Source organism: Perca fluviatilis, chromosome 8, assembly GCF_010015445.1.
Source record: "Perca fluviatilis chromosome 8, GENO_Pfluv_1.0, whole genome shotgun sequence".
Lineage (NCBI taxonomy): Eukaryota > Metazoa > Chordata > Actinopteri > Perciformes > Percidae > Perca > Perca fluviatilis.
The window spans coordinates 10,865,779-10,881,657 of record NC_053119.1 but is presented as its reverse complement, the minus strand read 5'-3'; the positions used below and the strand labels follow the sequence as shown (position 1 = coordinate 10,881,657).

The 15,879-nt window shown below is 41.4% G+C and overlaps 1 protein-coding gene across 1 annotated transcript in view; it reads left to right on the top strand.

Annotated features, from left to right (window-relative positions):
* The first annotated feature begins 2,009 nt into the window (after window positions 1-2,009).
* Window positions 2,010-15,879, top strand: part of LOC120564602 (unconventional myosin-IXAa-like) — a 162,484-nt gene continuing 148,614 nt past the window's right edge. The window contains 1 exon segment of the mRNA XM_039809735.1: window positions 2,010-2,350. The gene's annotated coding sequence lies outside the window, so the exon portion shown is untranslated.

Genomic DNA, 15,879 nt, shown 5'->3' with positions numbered 1-15,879 from the left:
AGTCTTCCCAGCTTTATCATGAGACATACATTAATTAGGAAACTGTGACGCTGAACAATAACTAGCTGGGAATTGTGAAGTTGTGGCATTTCCAAGGATTCATTGCTGGGAACTGAGACAGGTATCGGACTGAATGTGTCATGTGTCAGGTGGGGCATGAGTTTCTCAACCCTAAAGAATAATATTGCTATTTCTGGATGTAAGTGATTAATGTAATTTAGGTTGGGTTCATTGGGGACAAAGACAGCTCAAGAGCAGTTTAAGGGCCAAATATATTAAAATTTGAAATGGCACAATGTATTGACACCCACTTTTGCACGTGGATTTCCGCTGGGATTTCCGCTGGGATTTCCGCTGGGATTTCACAATTTAAAAAATGTCCAAATGTCACACTCTTGTTGTCTCTGTTTTCAAGTTTTTTTTTTTCCCATCCCATCTCGGTTTCCCAGTTGACAGAAGAGCTGGCTATGTTCTCCACTTTTTCAACCTTTCCAGTCTATTGTCTCCAGCAGCCCACCCTCTACCCTCAGCTACTGTCTCTGTTATTTTATGAGAAGCTCCTGTCATTTTGGACGCTGACGCTGGCCTGAATGTGCACGCCGAGGGCCCCTCGACGTGGAGTTGGATTCCAACTTTCAGGGCCGAAGGGAGGATTTCCTTTTCAAAATGTCTGGCTGGTAAATATGTCACCAGACTGGAAACCGATCCCATGAAAAACAGGTGGGATGTTTTCAAACCCGCCACCGGAGTGTGTGTAATCGGTTTCCCTCATACACACTTGATGGTAAAGAGTGTCAATCACCTGCTAGCAGAGGTATTGTCTGTTGAGAGTAAGCAGCCCTGGAGCAGTTTAACTGAGGTCTGCTGCTGAATCTTCTCTTATTAGATCCAACAAAGTGTGTTATTTCTATGCACCTCAAAAAGAGTTGAATTTCACTGAACACCCCCACGGTGATAACGAAAATGAAACAACACTGACCTTTCAACTGACAAATCCACTTTAACAAGGAGGTGTGTTGTGTAAGGGGAGTATTGACTCACAGGGAGCTTGTTGTCAACACGTCTCAAAGAGGAAATAACCTGTTACACATTCTTATAATTAAGTCACATAATTACTCCATAAAAGTCCTGTTGGGACCATGAATACTGGCACCAAAACGCCATCAAAACATCTGGGGATCACCAACATTAAAAGGTGTCATCATGGAGCGCCAGGGAAGCTCACCTGGTTGAGCGTGCGCCACATGAACAGAGGCTCAGTATTTGCCGCAGCAGCCGAGGGTTTGATTCCAACCTGCAGCCCTTTGCTGCATGTCATTCCCCCACTTTCTCCCCTTTCAACTCTTAAGCTGACAGGACAGCTCAAGAGTTGAAAGGGGACAACTAAAGGCCTAGGATGCCCAAAAAATAATCTTAAAAAAAAAAAAGTGTCATCCTCTGGGGAGCATGAATGATTGTACAAAATATTATTCATTCATTCATCATTTCATTTCATTTCAATTTTATGGGAATTTCTCTAGTGTGGGGTCAATGAAGTCTATCTTATCTTAGCAATCCATCCAATAGTAATTGGGTTACATTAGTTTTATCAAAGTGGTTGCTAACCGACCAACCAACATTGCCATCAATATTTACATTCTGGTTCTTCCCTCTATGGTTCCTCCATGCATCTTTGTGTGTGTGTGTGTGTGTGTGTGTGTGTGTGTGTGTGTGTGTGTGTGTGTGTGTGTGTGTGTGTGTGTGTGTGTTGAGGATGGGGGTGTCCACAGTTTTGGCCACACCCCACACTCGTGCTGAGCGACAATGCTTGCTATCAAATCCTACATGATCACTCTGTTTACAAAAAAAAAAAAAAAATCTTAATTGATTTGTCAATTCACTTGAAAACAATTACTGTTATTTCACACAGGAGGGTGCTCCCAAATCCCACCCACCGATAACATTGTGATGCAGCCCAGCTCCCACCCTATACCGGCCTTACGTGGACGCGCAGTGCGAGTGCACGCTCGGTACGACAGGGCAAGCGATTGTAGACGAGAAGAAAAAGGAGAGAGAGCAGAGAGAGGGGAGCTGTGGGAGGACGACGTGACGAGAGGACTCCAAACAGAAGCTCTCAGGACTACGACACGCACACACAGAGAAGGAAAACAGAAAGAAACAGGTCATATCTACAGCACATTTGGAGATTCGTGCAGCGGGATACGGGCTGCGGACTGTTAAGCACGACAGCGTTTCCCTGCGGTAAAACCAGCCTGAGTTGTTGGACAGGAGGCTGCTCTTCCTCGTCAGAAAAAGAGGCTTTATAGCGGGGAGGTTTACGGAGCAGCGGACTGAAGTCACAGTGGAGAAGGTAAGCCCCCATTTCCCCCCTTTTTAAGTCCTTACATTATTTACATTTACATGTAGCTGTCAGTAAAACGGGACCAACAGAGCTCGGTGTGGGTAATGTCAAAGCTCGCTGTCTGTCTGTCTGTCTCTCTCTCTGTCTGTCTGTCAATTTAACATCAGCTGCAGCCTCCTGCGCCCCATTCAAATGTAATCTCAGACCACGTAACATGTATGGTTATGAAAGAAACGGACCGACATGGTAAAAAAAAAAACTCCCGCTGCCCCTGTACGCACCCAGGGCTCTAGTCTCCCCCCCCTCCTCCCTCCTCACCTCACCCCTCCATCGCCACCTCTGCCGCCGCCGCCGCCGCCGCCTCGGATAAATGTCACGGTGTTTTCTTACATAATGCGTAAATGTGCAGTTACAGATGTTGCCTGGTGTATGCTGGACGCCACATCTGGGCTGCAGTTTGTGTCTGTGGCGTCTTGACACGGTGCAGCGGCCGCAGCAATAAACGTGACGCACTGGTATAAACGGATGATTAGACTGTGGAGCTCGAACCATCCGACTAGAGCGGTGCTGGTTGGGTTCACTGTCGCAGAGGGACGTTGGAGCTTTGAATTGCGCTGTAAAGGCTGCAGAGCTTTTTGTGTGTGTGTCCCATTACTACACTGCTATGTTGTGTTGAGAGCTGTGACGGACGGTTGTGACATTTTTCGTCATGTGTGTGAGACGACTTTAGGGCTGCTTACATCACACTGCTGCTGCCTGATGGGGCCTGATGGGGCATGGGCATGGCTGAGGCATTTTTTTTTTTTCTTACAGCTGGACACCAGGATGTTCAGTGTGTTGCAATGGATGGAGGTTACTGTAGTTTGGTGAAAAGGCTACTGCGTGATCTTCTCTTGATCATAACAAACCGCCACAGACAAACTAATACACACTATTGTCCTATAACTAAAATGTGCATCTTTACATTGTCATGGTTAGAGCTGAATTGATTAGTCAAGTATTCGATGACTCGATAGGCAGAAAATGTATCTGCAACTTAAGTCATTTTTAGGTTAAAAAAAAAAAAAAAAAGGCCAAACATTTACTGGTATCAACTCCTTAAATGTGAATATATGCTGGCTTGCTTAGTCGTGTATGATATTAAACTAAATATATTTTGGTTTTGGACTGTTTGTCGGACAAAACAAGCAGATTGAAGATGTCAGTTTGGGCATCTCTACTGTTGTATTGACCAAACAATGGAATTTATTATTCTGGTAGAAAATCAACCGATAAACCAACACTGTCAATAGTTGGCAGTTGCAGCTCTTGTTAAGATTTGGCTAGACTGTTTTGAGTGAAAACATGTTATGTTAATGTTTATTTATACAGAGCATAAATAATGAAGCCTTTACATGTAGGCTTTAAAACAGAAAACCATTGCGTTCCAAATTGCTTTACAAAATAAAGTGTTTTAATATAATGTAGAGAATGAGGAGAAATAGCCTGGGGTAGGTAAAGACATAATGGCATGGTTAAATCCACAGAATAAGAGCATTACTAGCATTAGATCAGGTGGCTTTACCTATTTGGTATCTTTTTATGTGAATTTCATACCATCACTAAGTTTAGAGTTTTGAGAATCCGTAAAGCAGGAACAAACAAAGTAGCTTTGTTACCCAGGCTTCTGTTGGGTTAGGTTGTGTTTAGTCAGCGAGACATGTTAAAACAGGCCTTCATGGCCTCGGACAGACCAGACCAGACCAGACCAGACCAGCAGTTCCCCTGAGGTCTCTGTCCACCAGCCTAAAAGCATGGAGAGGTGACCCACCCTCCTCCTCCCTTCTGCCAGAGCACCGAGGAGCCGTGGCTGCCTGTGACATGCATGTGCAATGTTCATGAAATGCCGCAGGGAAGTCCTTACAGGTGCATTATTGTGAAATGCCAGAACCGACAAGTGCTTCCCACATCATGCAGGTGATGTGCAGTCTGACTCCCCCGGCTGCTGATTCAGTCAGGAGAAGAATTCCCTTAATGTGATGTCAACTTTGCTGACATTAACATTTCATTCAGGTTATTACGTAAGTGGCAAAGCTCTTGAGAGCAGGACTGAAAACATTGCTTTGACAGCTCCAGCTGCCCAGCGAACATGCTTTGTGACCGAAGCGGAGCAGCTCGAAAATCAACTCCGAATCGCTTCATTTTAAAACGTGTGTGACAGATGAAGATGTCACGGCAGAATAAAGCATCCACTGTGACTGTTTCTATCCAGTCACAGGCAATATAAACATCACAACATCAATCACACGCAAGGATAAGGGTACTTGAAGAGGAATTTCATTCATTTAAATAATTAATATGAAATGAAAGCCTCTTTTTCTAAAGCTGTTTCTAAAAGACACTATCGATACTTCTGGAGTAGGCATTTCATTTCATTTTTTGGTTGCTGCTCCTTCAACATCATAGGCTGTCCATCTGAACCACTCGGGCCTGTTTTCCATACACACTCTTTATCCAGAAAGAGGAAAAAACAATGCTCCGTCCATGTCCCAGATGGCCGGAGCTGCTCCACTGAGAGTTAATGGGAGAACTGACATTTAATGAGGTGATATAGTGTGGAAAGTATTTGTGAAAAGAATAGAATGGAATAGTTAACAGAATAGAATAAGATATTTAAGAAGTGGTCACTCATTCCAAGCCAGAGTTTAAACCCTTTGCAGGTTCACGTAATTTGATTCACTTTGGTGCATTGATGTGACTGAGCAGATCAGAGGGTGGGAGAGGTTCTTCTCTTTAGTGCTTTCACACCTGCAGTTTGGTTTGTTTGATCTGGATCAAGACAAAAATGATATATTGTAGCCTTTCAATGAAGAAAACAGGTAGAAACAGGCTGGAAAAGATGTGTTTTGTACTGTAATATTATGGGGGAATAGCTAGGGATTACTAAATTTCACTCCATTTTTAATGAGAAATGGCTGTTTTAAGCTCTTTTCACTTTCTGATTCATCAGGTAAAGTCTCTGCAATCCCAGTTGCCAAATGAAATACATTATATAGGCGACTTAAAAGATCACTTACTTGACAGTTGATGATCAGCACATGGATTTAATTGTAATTTAACCGTTGAAGTCATGCTAAAATCGCATGTCTACTATTACAAAAGAAATTTCTGCTTTAAGTATGATTGGAAGCTGACTGGGAATCACCTAAACAAAATGAGCTTGTTTGAACGGATTCAGATGTGGACGCAACCTTAGTTGAAATAGCCGACCCTGTCTTCTAGAATTTAAGTTCATATAGTTCTAAATTGTTTTCTCAATTATGTTGTGGCGTAATTGCTGGCTGGGTTGTGTTCAGAGGCAACACTTTTTGAGCGAATCAAGCGCTACATTTATGTACCACACCGTCCTCACACGGACGTGGCCTCTTTATTTTTTTTAATGGCAAAACAACTCGTAGATGACCTTTTTTTTTATACAAACTGACATCCAATCACTTTTCTCACATATTTATCGTAATCTACAAGCTCTGATGATGAAGTCCGTATTAGATCATGAAGATAAGCTCATCAGCAGACTTAGGGAGGGGCTTAAAGACTCTCAGTCCATCTACTGTAAACTGCAGAAAATCATTTCAATCCACAAGCCCACTGACCCACATTTCTGTTTAGTCTGACCTTGTGAATTGATGGCTTTACGAAAAATGGCTTTGTTGTTGTTGCCACTGGATCCCAGTGTCCTTGCTTGAGCAGTCCCATCACGCTCAAACCTGCTGCTGCAGTGCTCAGGGCTTCATGTAAGACAATACCAGGATGAGGTCAATGCCTTACATACCATGTCAGTGCGGCTATATGCATCTCTAACCGTGTGTGTGTGTGTGTGTGTGTGTGAGTGAGATGTCTTAAATAGCATCTTCATCAGCTTTGTCCGGATAGACAAGAGGACTTAAAAAGACACTACGGTAAAGTAGTCAGGTTTCGATTGTTGCCGCTGGCGTTTGTCAGAGAACATCTGCACAAAATTAAAGTCTGACAATATCCCAGTAGTGTTTTTCCATAAAACAAATTTGGGGACCAAGCACATACATCTCCTTCAAACCTTTTTAACAAGTTGTAGCTGCACCTAAGATCACAACAATTTTTTTTTTTTTTTTTTAATTATTTTGAAGGAAAGCCTTCATTACTTTGTAGGCCGTTATATCACTCATCTGTGATGTTAAATACACATTAGAAGTTTTATAATTTACTTTTCAGTTTCATTTTCCCTCATCATCTGCTTATACTGCAGTTAGTGATTTCCCAGAATGCTTTTCAACACCTCCTAGAGACAGAGCTTTATCTGGTTGCATTGAGCTGTGGGTTCTGTGTGTCGTTTGGGTGAAGATGTAGTGATTGTGAGGGTGAGAGAAGAAAAGTCTCAGCCTTAATTAAAAAAACAACAACAACTGGTCATCTGGCTGCAATGCATTCTGGAAAATTGAAGCCACTATCAGTGAAGTAATTGGCATGTCTGACAAACCCATCGTTGGTTTTGGTCTTTTCATGGGATTTGTTGACAAAAAAAAAATGCCAGCCTCCTCTCACTTACTGCGGTCTTCTCATCGCTCTGATTTGCTCTGGTCGAATACAGTCATTTGCAGGTTTTGTTATGGTGTTGGGTCATTAAAGATGGCAAGTGCAGAGCTTCTGTGACTGGTTTTGGTTGACAAGGAAAACAGCAGGAGTGCTGTTTGAAAATACTTGGAAAAGGCAAAGGATACAAGCAAGCCCATAGATTATCTCTGTGGTATCCCAAATGGTATCAAATATCGATATTTTTCAAGGTATGAAAAAAATAATTCCAGTATCGTGACAACCCTACTCCAAACAAGATTTCCCCAGGAATGCAAATTATAACATTAGCCGCCTTTTTTTTTTTTTTTTTTTTGAAGATTATTTTAATGGACAGGACTGGTGAGAAAGAGGGGAGAGAGAGAGAAGGGAGAGACATGCAGGAAATCGTCACAGGTCGGAGTCGAACCCTGGACTTCTGCGTCGAGGCATAAACCTCTAAACATATGTGTGCCTACTCTACCCACTGATGGAATGGAAATTGATTTATTTGAAACCGGGACAATGCACAAATAAACATTAAACTTGTTAAACAAGAGAATATGTCTTGGGCCAGGTTATAGCAACAATTGCTAATTTCCACCTGTAGTCCCGGCCACACATTAGCCGCTTTTACATGTTCATTTTATGGATGTTTCTCATGTACTCTGGGATTGGACGTGTTCTTTATTGCTTCTTACAAACGCACTTTAGCACGCACGCACTTGAGAAAGAATCAGTCCTTTTTAACATCTGAAAAGGATCCTGCATACGCTGCTAGTCGGGGCCGCCCCGCTGACCTGCTGACCTCTGTGACACTCATGTGACATGAAAAGTGAAAGTGATTTGACACCGTGTTGATGCTCCGAGTCTTTAAGTGTTTAAGCGAAGTCCATCATATTGACCACACCACAGTCTGAATTAGACAAGGATAACATCACACAGACGTGCTCCTTTTCATTCGCCTCCCCCCACAGTCAAGGTTAATTCAAGAACACATTCTCCTTGTTGGGTTTCACATATTCTTTAAAGAATAACACTCAAAGAAACTATGTCCAAAACAAAAAACGACTGCCGGCAAGAAATCCTACCTCTCTCTTGTGCGGCTGTCCAACAATATTAGAATCACTTTCACTTTTTCCACAGTCTCCTTCAAAGCAGTTATAGTATAAAATGTGTCACTGGCGCAGATGTTAGCGCGATAGCAGAAGTCCTTTTGATTCCAGCATGGTTTGATTCTTCGCAGGGCGCTGCTGTTTGTTGTTCCCTCAGCTGTTCAAAGCCAGGTCCTGTGTGAATTTCTGCATCCATTATCGTTTCTCACATGTCTTTGTATTATTCATTTAACCTCGCTCTATAGCTTCTTTAGGCATAAACACAGCATCAAAAAAGATTTCTCTTCGTGCAGATGTCTTTTTGTTGCTGAAGTTAGTTTTTTTTGACGTTGGGAGTCGGAGCACTTGATAGTGCTTCTTGTAACAGGCAGCAGCTGGTGAGGGCATGGATCAGTCCCCTGGCACTGCCCGGGGCAAAGAGCAGCCAGCAGCATCGCCACGCTCCCCTCCGTCCTGCTTGGCTGATCACAGATGGAGACGCTGGAAGAGAGAGTTTGACAGGGAGCAGGGAGCAGGGATGATTACGAGAAGTAGTGTATATAGGCATTCATTCATGTTGAGAGATTCCTTTTAAATCAACTAGCCAACAGGCCCTCTCTGCCGATCAGGACAGTGCTTTTAGCTTTTGTATGTTGTGTCTCTTTGGGATTTTAAAGAGCATTTGATGTTTTAACTAACTTTCAGTGGTGCTGCAAAAGTTGTAACCCAGACTCTGCAATCATTGGCGTTAGGAATCACCCAGTCTCGCATTGCCAGACTTCTCTCCACAGCGCTGTTGGAGTAAAGTCTGGCTAACACCACTCATACATGTTGGGATAGAAGAAGAAAAACACTCGGGCAGCGCTAAGCTCCGGTCACAGCGACGGCGGCTCTGCAAAATCGACTTGGGAAGGAACTTGTTTTGGTGGAACATTTGCACCCCCCAAAGGGAAACACCACATACAATATTAAATTAACTGTTCACACAATACAGTGATGTGAGCTATTTAAATTAGCTGGATACATGGTAAAAACGTAATTTGCTCTTACCAGTGGATCGCCGTGTGTACTTTGTCAAGGGCAAATCCTGCCAGTTGGTCTCAAAACATTAGATAGATAAATGCAGTAAACATATTCTTTGTAAACCTTAACAATCATACAGCGAAAGAACCAAGCAAGATCCACATTTTTGTCAAAACTTACATTTTTCAGCATGTAACTGCTAGCTTGCTGGCTTGTAGGTTGTTCTTGTTGTGAAGGGGAAAAGTCTTGTCAGGCATATCCTGGCAATGTACTTCCATTAATCCAGACTATGAATCACCCATCTCTCACCCATCTCTCCAGATCTTACTAGACAGGCCCTGATCACTGTATGGAGGTTATGCCGAAAGGAAGTGCACAGGTCTGTGAACTCTGATTTCTGACAACAGACAGTTTGGGTTATAACTTTAGCATTCAACTTGGTTTTCTTTTGTTCCGAATAACCTAAGATAACCCTGTATTACCCTGTTTCAAACCTGTATGATTGTCAGTGTAATCCTCACCGATAGGGCCGATGGCCAAAAGGACAAAAATAAGACCCAAGTTATATGAAACCCAAATTCCCCTTTTAATTATTTCTGTTTTATCTCCCTCGTTTTGTCGACTTCTGGGTGGTTTAGTGCTCAGAGAGGCCATCCACATGATCCACATGACCCCAGTGCAAGCATTTAAGCCAGTAGTCATCTGCCCTTCTGAAGCGTCTTTGATCAGTTCCCTGAATTCCCTAAAAGCCTCGAGGTCACTGTGTTACAGCTGACCCTGCACTCAGAGGTCTCCGGCAGCAGACAAATGGAATTTCCCTACAGCAATCATAAAATATCTCATTTATCAGGAAGCAAGATGTTTTTTTATTCAGTTTAGAAGAGACGAGCGAGCGCATCCAGGAGCCAAACCATGACTGTCGCAGTGTGTCAGTTTGAGGAGGGAGGCTTAGAGGATGAGATGCAGAAATTGTACTGGAAAATATCAAATTTATTTCAATAGAGGGTTACCGTGAGGCTGCAATCAGCTGTAAATAGTTGTTTGTGGAAAACATGATGGAAAACAGTCATAGACAAGCCCAAAAGTGTGTGCCTTGTACGTCCACTTAAAGTGCGTGTTTTAGCTCTGCTGCTGTTGCTGCTGATGTTGCATTGTTTGTCTCACCGTGTTGCCAGCAGATTGATGGAGCTGTTGCTCAGATTGACAGATCTAGCTCAGCCAGCCACTATCCCCTAAAGCCAGCCAGACTCTGCCTGTGAAAAAAAAAAAAAAATCCCGCCTGCGAGGGTAAATCAGTAGTAAGAAAAACTCTCGCCCCTCTGCAATTAGCAACGTGTCATTTTGGGGTTCGGAGGCAGCCGATAATGTCACATCTCACTCGTATCTGTGGTTCAGTTCTTAAACATTTTTGACAGTGTGCCTGCAGACTCAGGAGGCTGAGTTATTCAGCGCTCGTGTCACTTCCCCTGAAAGCTTAATTGCTGTCTTTTAATAAGCGCTTGTCTCATATTTGTGCCGTCTTTGCAGCGTCTGGTTTCAGTCACCGTGGACTGGCTGCGGGTTGGGAGTCATAGCCAAATGACGCCCTGCTGAAGAGTGCTGGTAGCAGACACACGCGAGAGGAATTTGAATACATGCACGAAACGACAGGCAGGGCAAGACGAGCGTGTGACTTACTGTCTGCCAGTGTGTGTGTGTGTGTGTGTGTGTGTGTGTGTGTGTGTGTGTGTGTGTGTGTGTGTGTGTGTGTGTGTGTGTGTGTGTGTGTGTGTGTGTGTGTGTGTGTGTGTGTGTGTGTGTGTGTGTGTGTGTGTGTGTGTGTGTGTGTGTGTGTGTGTGTGTGTGTGTGAGACAGAAAGAGAGACCGTAGTGGCCAGAACAAAGCAGCCTGCGACCAGAGCACTTGGGTGTGGCACTCGGTTTGATGAAGCACCAAATGAAGTCTGATCTCTCAACACTTCTGCTCTACTACGTCTGTTCATGTGTAGGTGCAGCTGTGCATCAAACCTCAATACTTTATTATATATAGATAGCATCAGAAACTGTCAAAGTGTTGAATGCTCGTCAGGTCTTGTTACATATTCTTTGATTAGGTATTTCCCCGATTTAAAGTCACCATTTTGCCAATTTTATACCGATTAATTGTTAGTCATTTTCTTCTAAAAACATTACCGTGTTCTACTTTCCCAGTTGTGAATATGTGCTGATTTTCTCTGTTTTTATATGATAGTAAACTGAATGTCTTTTGGCTTTTAGAGTGTTGGTTATGGGCAAAATTAGACATTTGAAGATGTCACCTCAGGCTTTGACGGACATCTTTCACATTTTTGGACATTTTTATAGACCGCACAATTATTTGAAAAAGTATCCTGCAGATTTATCGAACACAGTCCTTAGCTGCAGCCCTAATTTCAGTTCTTGTATGGCTGTTTAATAAACAAACACATGTTTCTACACCTCCAGAGTAAGGTATCAAAGAAGTATGTCTTTGGTATTAGTACCAAAATGTGTTAAATTCTAATGACACCCATCCCCATTCATTTCCAGCCTTCTGTTCCCTTTTGTTCACGTTTTCTTGCAGGGCTCTTCCTCTTTCCATTTCTTCCTCTCTCTCTCTCTGTTTTCTGGCCCTAAAAGCTTAGTCATTCTGCCAAGGTTGTCTGAAAGTTGCTCTGTCCTGCAGTCTGTCCTATTTTGGTGCTTGACTCTAAACTGGGACGCCACAATACGAATATAGCAGGTAGGAGCCGGTGGTTCACTGGCTCAAAGTCACAGCATATGTAGATCGGACACTGCAGATTTTGACTTTAATGACGTCTTCTTGGCTGTCTTATTAATAATTTTGTCACTGTCCTCCCAAGAAGACAATATTGATTGTGGTTTGGAGGTCCTGTCTGCAGGACATTGAACTTGGTTAGTTTTCTCTCACAGTGGCAGCTAATTTGCCTAAAATGTAAATAACCCACTTTTATCTCATCTCAGTTACGTAAATGTGGGTGTAGTATCTCACATGTAGCACAAAACAAACACTATCCTTTTTTTTTTTTTATTATAAATAATATATTCTCCAATCAACTACATATCTTTTTTTTTTTTTTTAATCTTCTTAAGAGATGATGATGATGTCTTTGTCTTGTTGGGTTCCATAAACACTTACCATAACAATAAAGACCCACAGAATATGTATGTATGTATGTATGTCTGTATGTGTGTGTGTGTGTGTGTGTATATATGTATGTATATATGTATATATATGTATGTATGTATATATGTATGTATGTATATATGTATATATATATATATATGTATATATATATATATATGTATATGTATATATATGTATGTATGTATATATGTATGTATGTATATATGTATATATATATATATATATATGTATATGTATATATATATATATATGTATATATATGGTATATATATATATATATGTGTGTATATATATGTGTATATAAGTAGGTGTTATATATATTTATTTTGGTATATATGGTTGGTATATATAGTGGTCAGGCAGTGATGGCAAATAGCAATTTTGAAGATTTAACGTTTGACGATAATAATAATTGTTGCAGTCAGTATCGGTCTATATAAGAATCCTCTATAGCCCATTTCGGTCTTGATGGGCTCCATAAACTCGTCATAACAACGACATAAAAACACTTGCAGAAGCCATGTTTTCATTAAGCTGTTTTCCAGGCTCTTCCTTTCTGTTTTTATCATCTTTATATTTTAATGAAGTATTTTAGAGCTGAAACTATTAGCAGATTAATCAATTAGCCGATCAAAAGAAAATAAATGGCCAAGGTTTTGATGATGGATTTATCTTTTGACGATTTTACCTTTTCTCGACTAAATCTATCAAGTAATTTGGAAAATAATCAACACATTAGTTGAAAATAAAATACTATCATTAGCTGTAGCCCTAAAGCAGCTTAGCAACAGTCCGCATCGTTCACTATAGTCTATTAGGATCCTTATTAGCTGATTTGGGTCCATAAACACTCAACAAGCATAACAAAAAATACCTAGAGCAGCTGTGTTTTCTACATCGTTTGTGTTATTCTGGCTTTCATCGTCATATAATATGCGCATGTTAATGAAGGAATCAGTAGGTACCCACATACACACGTTCTCTGCAGGGATTCAAAGCTTTCGCTTCTACAGATCGGTCATTCATTCTTTCATCTATGTGGTCTATACTGGCTACATACCTCTTCAACCGTCCCTGACAGGCAGCAGTTGCTAGGAGCCAGACTCACTCACTCACTCACTCACTCTGGAATAAGCAGCTAGTTGGTAACAATAAGGGTCACTGCTGGTGAGCTTCACAGAGGTGTTTTTCTCTTTTTGTTAACTGAGAAGCAGCTTCAGGTAAGAAAGATTCTTGTTATATTTCTGTTAGAATCAGTAATATTTCTCTTGTACCAGACTCGGTCAAACCTAAAGAAAAGAGGCATATTTTCTGTTCAGGTAGGAGGGATACTGCTTTACAGTTTTCCTCACATTTTTCTGGCAAAATCTTCAGTGGTATCGCTGTTGTTTTGCTCTTTGGAATATTTGGGTTTTGGACTGTTGGTTGAACAAAACGCAACATCTCAATATGTTGTGAGGGTCTTTTTTTTTTTTTTTTTTTCTTTTACTATTTTTTAAATTGAGAAAAATAATTGGCAAATCAATCGATAATGAAAATAATTGTTAGTTAAAGCCCTAATAGAAACAAATGGCCACGTTTATGTATCCAGACATAAAGAAACGAAGAGCTTGGCAACAGAAACATACAAGATATGTAAACAAACACAATGGAACATGGAACAATAGAAACTGATAACAAACATCTTAAAGGAGCAGTTGAGGATGTACAGTGGATATAATAGAATGAATAGATAATGAATGAGGAGCTACAGGGAAAATGTGCTTTATGTGTCCATCAGGGAGTCCCAGTCATCTTTTACAGCCGTTGTGTTTATGAAAATCTCTCTGTTCCCTCTGAGGCTGCAGCACCACGGTCTCATCTGGAACAATGATGAAAGCTGCTCGTGGGAAACGAGCCGCACGCGCGAGCACTCTCATTGGTCAGAGACAAACGAAGAGAGGCGGGCGATTGGCTTGTTGCTTCAGAGTAACTGTGATGTGGTTGGCTGTTGTCACAGTGCTGAGAGAGAGAAGGAATATTGGTGAAAGGAAAAATGTGTGTGTGTGTGTGTGTGTGTGTGTGTGTGTGTGTGTGTGTGTGTGTGTGTGTGTGTGTGTGTGTGTGTGTGTGTGTGTGTGTGTGTGTGTGTGTGTGTGTGTGTGTGTTGTACTTAGGTCAAGGTGAGCACAGTGGGGTTTAATTTAGTTGGAGCAGGGTGTGAAAGCTGGCCTGCTGTGACTACATGAGTGTGAATGAAGGGTCTTTGAGTCATGGCACGCTCCACACACACACACACACACACACTGCCTCCTAAGAGATCAGACTTTGTCTCTCAGTCCATATTAAAATCATGCATTATCAGTGAAATTATCTTCTATTCATTAATAATTCCTGTTGTTTCTTTATGTCGGATGCTGTGTAAGCAACACAAAGAGGGCCTGCAATATATAATAGGGTTGGGCTGATGTATCCACTCTCCGTTAATGTTACATTTTCACACTATATCAAAAAGGTGTTATTCAAAAAGAATTTACACATTTGTAGTTTTTTGTTGCTGCATTGCTTGCTATTTTAAGCGAGAGAGGTGAATACATATATTTGTTTGTGTTGCAGCGAAGTGTCAGTTCCGTTTCATGGGGGGGGTGGACCGGACCTGCCCCCACTGCTAAAAAAAAATCCTAAAGGAAACACTGCTTTGAAATGACACCTTACAGCCATTACGACCATAAATATATTTCAACACCTCTCTGACGCAGTCTCAACAAAAATGTTACTACAAAGATTAGTATTAATTGCAGGTAGAACGATTTTTTGCATGATCAATTAATCTATAAAATCGTGAAAAATGCCCTTCACAAATTCTAGAAACCAGAGCGGATGTCCTTAAATGCCTTTCTTTTTGTCTGACCAACAGTCCCAAAACCCCAGATTATAAAATTTACAATGAGATAAAAACAGAGAAAAGAAGTGAATCCTCTCATTAGAGAACCTGAAGACAGTTGTTGTTATTTCTTTACTGCTGGTTTAGATGTGGTTTAAGTGTGTGTGTGTGTGTGTGTGTGTGTGTGTGTGTGTGTGTGTGTGTGTGTGTGTGTGTGTGTGTGTGTGTGTGTGTGTGTGTGTGTGTGTGTGTGTGTGTGTGTGTGTGTGTGTGTGTGTGTGTGTGTATCCTTGTATTAAACACAATCCTATTTAGTGCATATACTGGCTTGTGAAAATGAGATGGCAGCCTCCATCGTGGCCTTTTAAGCTGATTTACCTCCCCACTTGACAATTATTGGAAATGGATGTGTGTCATCACGTTTTTTCTTTTTTTTTCTTTTCATTCATCATTTGGTAAAACCCTCTAGCGTCATTACTATACCACACACACCAAGGTTTCCCACATTTGGTCTTGTGAGAAAACACGAGGTCATATAAGCGAAAAGACGTCTTAAGCGTCAATGATTTATTTCTCCTGTTTCAGCCCAAACATACTGAATTCTTTTTTTCATTTTTTTTTTCCATTGGCATCTTTTGTTGTTGAATGTTCTTTACCCTTGTTCAAATAAGAATATTTAATTTCCTTTTAAATCTATTGGATCCTTACTTCAAATCCTATATTCATTACCCTAGTGTATAGGCTTCAAATGAAAAGATTCCATGTTGATTACTGAAGGAAATTTAAATCTCCCACCTCTTCAGTCCATCCCCGCCTGACGGGCAGT